Genomic DNA, 9,191 nt, shown 5'->3' with positions numbered 1-9,191 from the left:
CATATCCCTCCAAGCCCCTCTCATCCATATATCTGTCCAAGTTTTTCTTAAATGTCAAAAGTGAGTCCGCATTCACCACTTCATCTGGTAGCTGATTCCACACTCCCACCACTCTCTGAGTGAAGAAGCACCCCCTAATATTCCCTTTAAACTTTTCTCTCTTCACCCTTAACCCATGACCTCTGTTTTTTTTTCTCCCCTGGCCTCAGTGGAAAAAGCCTGCTTACATTCACTCTATCTATATCCATCATAATTTTATACACCTCTATCAAATCACCCCTCATTCTCCTACATTCCAAGGAATAAAGTCCTAACCCATTCAACCTTTCTCTGTAACTCAGTTTCTCAAGTCCCAGCAACATCCTTGTAAACCTTCTCTGCACTCTTTCAAACTTATTAATATCCTTCCTGTAATTAGGTGACCAAAGCTGCACAGAATACTCCAAATTCAGTCTTACCAATGTCTAATACAACTTCACCATTACATTCCAACTCTTATACTCTATACTTTGATTTATAAAGGCCAATGTAACAAACATCTGGCTATCCACACAATCAACATCCCTCATCATTTCATAAACCTAAAAAAGGCTCTAAACATAAACAAGGAAATTAAACATTGCTTTGAGGATTTGTTAGAAGTCTACAAAATTGAGGGTATAGATAGGGTAAATGCAAGCAGCTTTTTCCACTGAGGTTGGGTAGGATGTCAACCATAGGTCATGGGTAAGTGGGGAAGGTGAAAATTTAACAGGAACAGTTGGAAAAGCTCTTTACTGAAATGGTCGTGAGAGTGTGGAATGAGATGCCAGCACAAGTGCTGAATATGAACTCAATTTCTCAATTAAGGGAAGTTTGATAGGTACCTGGATGGTAGGGGTATGGAGGGCGATGGTCCCAGTGCAGGTAGTTGCATTAGACAGCTTACATTTTTTTTTTGGCATTGACTAGAAGGGCCAAATAGTTTGTTTCTGTACTGAACTTCTCCATGCTTCTGTAACAGAGAAGCTGGCCAAACGTGTTTGGAAGGGAAAAGGTAGGAGTGACAACGGAGCAGCAATGGCTGGAGGTTCTGGGAGGAATTCCGGAGCTGAGTGACAGATACATCCCAAAGAAGTGGAAGCATTGGAAAGGCAGGAGGACACAACCGTGGCTGAAATGAGAAGCCAAAGACAACATAAAAGCCAAAGAGAGGACAGACAAAAGAACAAAAAACTATTGGGAAGCTTTTAGGAACCAACAGAAGATGACTAAACAAAAAGTCAGATAAGCTCAGGGCTTGGACTGATGATTAATGAGTCAGTCATTAATGAGTCTTGGTAGCACCCAGCAGTCTGAGACATTTAGAGGAACAAAATATCCGAGCTCTCAATATCTCTTGAAACCCAAGTTTCCCTGTACCAGTTACCTTACAACTTGTATTTTGGCAGGCACATACAAACTCTACACCCTCACTTCTGAAGAACTCACACTTACAAGTACTCCTTGACTAGAAAAACAGCCAGTCCCAATCCACACTTGTCAGATCTTTCTGATACCATCAGAATTGACCTTTCTCCAATTTAGAATCTCAACCCATGGTCCAGCCCTCTTCTTTTCCATATTTACTTGGAACCTAATGTCATTACAATTGCTAGATACAAAGTGTTCCCATACACTAATTTCTATCACTAATGCTGGATCATTTCCTAACAGCTTATTGCACACCTCTATGTCGGGAATACTACGTCCTGATTAAGGGCACATTTGACAAACTCTACCCCATTTAGTCCTTTTACAATATGGGAGTTCAACTTAATATATAAAAAGTTAAAATCGCTTACTATGTCAACCGTTGTTTCTTAGCATAGTCTGCAATCTCTACAAAGTTTGTTTCTCTAAATCTCTCAGAGTATTGGGAGCAACAAAGTCCCAATAATGGCTACAATATCATAATTCCCTGTCCTGAGCTCATCTGGCTTTCCTACGATGCTTCTTGCATTGTGATATACACAGCTCAGCACATTCATCGCACCAGGCTCAACCATTTGATTGCTGACTCTGTCTGAGGTCTGAACAACGTCTGTCTGGGTGTCAAGAAAGCAACCTCTTCCTCAATGTCACAAAAGCAAGGGAACTGGTTGTGGACTACAGAAGGAATGGAGACAGGCTAACCCCTATTGACATCAATGGATCTGGGGTTGAGAGAGTGAACAGCTTTAAGTTCCTCGGCATAAACATCACCGAGGATCTCATGTGGTCTGTACATACCGGCTGTGTGGTATGTGGCCGTGTGGCTCTTTCACCTCAGATGGTTGAAGAAGTTTGGGATGGGGCCCCAAATCCTAAGAACTTTCTACAGGGGCGCAATTGAGAGCATTCTGACTGGCTGCATCACTGCCTGATATGGGAACTGTACTACCCTCAATCGTAGGACTCTGCAGAGAGTGGTGCGGACAGCCCGGCGTATCTGTAGTTGTGAACTTCCCATGGTTCAGGACATTTACAGAGACAGGTGCATAAAAAGTCCCAAAGGATCATTGTGGACCCAACTCAACCCAACCACAAACTGTTCCAGCTGCTACCTTCCAGGAAATGGTACCGCAGCATAAAAGCTGGACCAACAGGCTCCTGGACAGCTTCTTCCATCAGGGCAACAGTGATTAATTTATGCTGATACAATTGTGTTTCTGTTATAACCACTGTCCTATGTATAAACCATTTATTATAAATTACACATTGTACATTTCGATGAAGAAGTAATATGAAGATTTCTGCTCCTCATGTATATGAATGATATAAGTCAATTCATTTCACCCACTTCATTATCTGTTCTGGCATTCTGACTCCAATTCCCCCCTGCAAATTTAGTTTCACGACACACCCTCCCCACCACACACTAGCAACAGCAAGCCTTACCACTAGGATATTAGATCTCTGCTAGTTTTAATCCCCAAACTAACAAATCCCCTATCAACCATTTGACATTCCTCTGCCAGGTAATCCCCCCCAACAGTTTCTAAAGTGGTCTACCTGTTGTTGTATGAGATGGCCCCAAGCGTACTCTGTGATGGATATTTAACCTCATTCCCCTTCCTGACTCTCACCTAGTTTAATGTGTCCTGCACCTTGGGTGTAACTCACCTCTCTTGATGTCATAACTGTCACCCCCTCTGACTCCCAGATGATCCAGAATTCATCCATTTCCAGCTCCTTAAAGTGCAGGGTTACAGGCTGCAGCTGGATGAACATCTTGTAGATGAGGGTATCAGGGACACTGGAGGTCTCCCCTCCTTCCCACACCTTCCCACCTATGTCCCGCCTAATTTGTAATGACCAGTGTGCCGAAACACCTTGTGCTGTGCAATTTTTACCCACTGACAACAACATGCGCACACTGAATTTTAAATAGGGAGGTATTTCTTTTAACAGCTGGCAAATCACTGTCGATAAGAACTTTGATCTCCCCTGGGTTTGATCGAGTTCATCTGCACTCTCACACAAACTATGTAACAGGCCTGTTGCGAGTTATTAAGGATTTTCTCACTAGAGCTTTTGCACACCGTCCATATGTGATTTGCTTGCTAATGGTGCTTTAAAAAGTCAGATTTCCAAATATCACTCCACTTCTTCCCACTTGCAAATTCTCCAGCAACTTTTGCATCGCCACAATACACACATCAGTTTCCGTATTGTACATAAATATTCCCCCTGAACCCTCCCCCGGGTGACTGACGGTGGTGAACTCAGTGATGGTAATGCAATGAATATAAAGGGAAGGGCAGTAGTCTGTCTCACTGGAGTCTGGCACATTTGTGATGTGAAAGCTACTTGTTGCCCAGGGCAAAGGTGCTTGATATCGTTATGTACCCAGAGAGAAAGGGACAAAACATGTTCTCCCCAGTAGAAAAGTGCAGAACGAGAGGAGGTAGCTCAAGCAACACACACAAAATGCTGGAGGAACTCAGCAGGCCAGGCAGCATCTATGGAAAAGAGTACTAATGCTGAATTCCTCCGGCATTTTGTGTGTGTAGCTTGGATTTCCAGTATCTACAGATTTTCTCTCGTTAGTGATTGGAGGTAGAACAAAGGTGATTTTCTCAGCTGGTGATGTAAAAGATATTGTTCCCTTTCTCCGAGTTCCTAATCCTTGCATTTAGATAGCTGGAGCTCAGCTCTGTCTGAGAGATCCATCGGTTCCCATTCCCTCATCAGCCGGAAGCTCCCCGGGGCCCGTGTACGGATCGTGGGGCTGAGAGAGAGGGAAGAGGGCAGGACTGTCCCGGGATTGCGGGCTACGATGTCCAGAGTTCACAGCAAATGTCCCTCAGTGGGTGTTTAAGATAGCAGCCCGAAAATCATTCTTACCTTTACCGATCCTCCTGAGGCCTTTTGTGTACGGCGCGCATGCGTGCTATTCAGTGACGTCATCGACCTTGGTGCCTGCGTATTTGATCGTTGCTTCGGAGGGAGCGAAATTTTAAACGAAGGGGTTTATGGGTATTTGCGGTGCCATTAAAAGTTCCTGCAAGCACAGGTTTCATGTCCACACCTCAGAGTTTTTTCTATGTAGAAAACTTAGCAGTTGTTTTAACGTAGAAAGCGGCTCCCAAACACAATATACTCAATATCAACAGGCCTCTCGTACAAACCTCTTACAAACGCAGATATAAAATACAAGAGATTCTGCAGTTTCTGGAAGTCCAGACACACAAACAAAATGCTGGAGGAACTGTGCAGTTCAGGTAGCAACTAAGCAGAGGAGTACACAGTCCGGGCATGCTGAATGGGGCTCAGCCTAAACGTTGTCTATTTATTCCTCTCCACATTTGCTGCCCGATCTGTTGATTTCTTCCAGTATTTTGCAAAAATTAACGACCCATATTTTCAATCAAGAAGTTTCCAAATGTGTCTGATCTTTCATTCGTAGCCACATCCTGCAGGTTCGATTCCTCTTCTTCCTCCTCCTTGTAAACTCTAGGCCCCATCTCTTTCTGCAGCCCCAAAACCCTGACTGGCAACTTGGTTTCTGACTCTGCTCCATCGAAGATTTGTATTAGTCTGCTGTCTGACTTTAGAGGTGCATTGTAACAACCCAGCAGTTTGAAGCACAGTCCTTTGAAATGAGTGAAAATTACCGAAATCATTGAAAAGAGCGGAGAAGAAGGAGTTTAACCATCTTCGTCCAGAACCCTGAAGAACGTCAAAACCACAGTGACCTCGTCGTCTTATTCAGCCCGGAGAAAATTATGCAGGAAATTCATGCAGGTGTATAAGATGATGAGACGCATTGGTCGTGTGGATAGTCAGAGGCTTTTTCCCAGGGCTGAAACGGCTAACACGAGGGGGAATAGGATTAAGCTGCTTGGAAGTAGGTACAGAGGAGATGTCAGTGCCAAGTTTTTTTAAACAAAGTGTGGTGTGTGTGTGTGGAATGCTCTGCCAGCGACGGTGGTAGAGGCAGATAAAATAGGGCCTTGTAAGAGACTCTTAGATAGGTACACGGAGCTTACGAAAATAGAGGGTGATGCCGTAGGGTAATTCTAGGCAGTTTAGAGGCAAAGTTACATGGTCGGCACAACATTGTGGGCCAAAGGGTCTGTAATGTGTTGAAGATTTCAGTGATTCTATGGAATTCAAAGGAAATCTCCTATCCCACGGAGTGGTGACTAGTTGCAACCTGTCATCTCAGGGGGAGTGAGAGGGGAACGGCAGGGATAGATTTTCATATACTGATACGGAACAGAAACATGGCCAGGAATCAGATGGGCTGAGTGGCCTCTCTAGTTTGCATCGTGAGTGTGGTAGAGACAGTAAGTACCTGAGACACGGGATTTGATACAGAACTGATTTATCTTTCACAGATCCACAATATTAAACACCAGACTAGTTTAAGGCTAACATCAGCAGAACAGACTCCTCCAATGCTCAGTGACCAGGGTTCAGTCCTGGGTGCGATGAGCAGCCGCAAGAACTGCAGAATCTGACAGTAACAGTCCCTCATGAACCTGCAGCTGCCTTCAGTCACCGTGATGGTTAAACATTTAACACGGAGCTGATTTGAACTTCCTCCCTGATGTGAAGTTGCTGGTGTTGCAGCAGCTGGGATGATTGAGTAAAACTCTTTGCTCACTCCGGATAGAAATGTGGCCTCTATTTATTATGAACTCACCGGAGCATCACAAGGTGGGTTAACTGAATGAGTCTCTTCGCACACACGGAGCAGGTGAACGGCCGCTTCCTAGAGCGAAGCTGTTGGTGTATCTGCGATGGCTGACGGAATTTCTTCCAAAATGAGAGCCAGTGAATGACATCTCACTGCTATAACGTCATGGCGATGTATCCAATCAGATCACGGACATGGACACGTGTTCGGGCTCTCCTTGTAGCGAGTGGGGCGCTGTCTTCTCCAGCATCTCCGCCTCCACATTCAAGGCTCGCCGGCATTCAAGCGCTGGAGAACTGACAGATACAGCGGAACTAACGTGCTGTTGTGTTTGTGATTTCCATACACAAATCCTTTGACTTTTCTAAACTGTTAAAAGTTTACAAACCACGTCAGTGGGTGAAGGACAACATTTCAGTTCAGATAATTTTAGCTTCTATGGTGTCTTCTGAGAAAAACACTGTCACAACTCAAAATAATTTGGGGGGACAAGACTTCATCTTCTAACTGGCCACAGTTCCGGCATCAGGCACAATATCAAACTCTCTGCTTCCCTCTCTGTATCAAAATGGATCATTCCTCCCCTTCATCAGTCTGTGACTTGGCTCAGTTTGTCTGTCTCCTTCGCATTCTGAGCATGCGCCACACACCTACTGAGATCACATTTTATTTACACGGCTGTGACTAGAGACATTCTGATTATTATGTCCCTCCCGGCATTTGACGGTGGTAAACTCAGAGTCAGCAATGGTATTGAACCTCAGGAGTAGGTGATTAGGCTTTTTCGTTGGAGATGATAAACTGCCGGTAGTGTGAGGCTGGATGAGTGGGTCGTTTTCAGACTGGAAGGAGGTAGCGTTTGGAGTACCCCAGAGATCAGTCCCTGACCACAGTTGTTCACAGTTTAATGTCCTGGCGGAGGCAGCGAGATGTGAGATGTCCCAGTCTGCTGGTGACGCAGAAAGAGTGGAGTTGGGGGAGGGGAGGCTATTCACATGCAATTTCGTGGCTTTGCAATCAGTACATAGTGCACTGTGGGGCTGCAATGGCGGGTTCCAATCTGCTAATTATATTTGCTGACTACACTACACTGACTGGCCTAATCTCAGATAATAACGAGGCAGCCTACAGAGAAGAAGTCATCACCCCGACACAGTGGTGTCAAGAAAACAACCTCTCCCTCATTGTAACGAAAACAAAGGAGCTGGTTGTGGATTACAGGAGGAATGGAGACAGGGAGCACATTCAACATTTCCAAGTCTGTTATTGACACAAAATACACTTTTTAATAGTGATCATGACACAATGTATTTTATATATTGTTAATGACATAAAACATATTTATAGATTGTTACTGATAGAGAGTCGTATAACTTGTGTTCCGTGTGTTATCTGAATGTACTTGCCTGTGATGCTGCCACAAGTCAGTGTTTCTCTGTCCCTGTACCTTCCCGTACTTGTGTACTTGGCAATAAATTCAACAGGACCTGAGAAATCTCACTGAGATTTGATTAGTGATGATCATCTTGGCAGCTCGTAGGTCGAATGTATGAGACAGTACACTGTTAAATGCAAAACCCTGAACAGTGTTGTTGATCAGAGGGATCTTAGCCTCCAAGTTCATCGCTCCCTGAAAGAGACTGCACAGATTGATCGGGTGGTTAAGAAGGCAAATGGCATGGTTGTCGTTATTAGTTGATGCATTGAGTTCAAAAGTCGGGAAGTTGTGTTGCGGCTGTTACGAACCTGCGGTCGTACTGTGACTGTTTCTTTAAGAGCGCCGGCGTGAGGAGGCGGGATTATGACGTTGTGTCAGGCTGACAGTGCTGAATGTGGACTACACCATAAGAGAGAGAGAGACAGCGATCTGCAGCCCGGGGGGGGGGGTGGGGAGGGGGAAGAGAGAGAGAGAGAGAGAGAGAGAGAGAGAGAGAGAGAGAGAGAGAGAGAGAGAGAGGAGAGAGAGAGAGAGAGAGAGAGAGAGAGAGAGAGAGAGAGAGAGAGAGAGAGAGAGAGAGAGAGAGAGAGAGAGAGAGAGGAAAAGCTGATAGCTTCAGTTAGTCGCAGCTGAGGCTTGGAACTCTCCTATGCCCACAAGAGTGGGTTGATCATCGGTACACGGAACCACAACGAATGTGTGTGGCTGTCACTTCGTATAATCTTTGTTTTTGGAATATCTTGTATTAACCCTTCCCTGGGTATGTTGTGTGGTAACCCTTGGAAGACAGTATTCCTGTGACAGGTCACTTTTGCTGATAATTCGTATGTGAACGATTCAATGGATAAGAATTTCGTCGACGGTTATTTTCATGTAACGGCCTTTTCTCTACGTTTCACCCTGGATTACAAATATCTCTCTCCCATCATTTATTCCGTGGATTACTGAACTTTCCTACTTTACCATCTCAAGACTCTAAGCTTTCTTCCCTCAGGCTCGATAGTCTGGGAACTGAACACTGTTAACTTTCCTTTATTTCGTTAAGTTACTATATTATAAGTAGACACTAATAAAGAGAGTGGTTTTAACATCAAAACCAGACTCCAGTGTGAACTCTATTACTGCTGGTTCGTTTCTAAAACGTTTCAGTTCGTAACACAGTTTTATAAAACTAGTTAGACCACATCTGGAGTGTTTCATACAGTTCTGGTCGCCCCCATTCTCGGAAGGATGTCGGGGCTTTGGAGAGGGCGCAGAAGAGGTTTACCAGGACACTGCCTGGATTAGAGGGCATGAGCTATAACGAGAGGCTGGACAAACTTGTGCTGTTTTCTCCAGAGCGGCGCAGGTTGGGGTGAGACTGGATGGACGTTTATAAGATTACGAGAGGAATAGATAGATTGGACAGACGATATATTTTTCCTGGGGGTTGAAATGTTTAATACATTTAAGGTGAGAGGAGATGTGAGCGGCAAGTTTGCTTCTGTCCAGAGACTAATGAGTAGCTAGAGTCTCTGCCTGGGGGGGGGGGGGGGGAGGAGTCACCAATCATGTCACGTGATCCCGTTTGCCCCTCCCATTTAATCGCAGTTGGGCAGCACCTGCGCG

The sequence above is a fragment of the Hemitrygon akajei genome, unplaced genomic scaffold (assembly GCF_048418815.1).
Source record: "Hemitrygon akajei unplaced genomic scaffold, sHemAka1.3 Scf000199, whole genome shotgun sequence".
NCBI classification, from domain to species: domain Eukaryota; kingdom Metazoa; phylum Chordata; class Chondrichthyes; order Myliobatiformes; family Dasyatidae; genus Hemitrygon; species Hemitrygon akajei.
Note: the sequence above shows the minus strand (reverse complement) of the source record.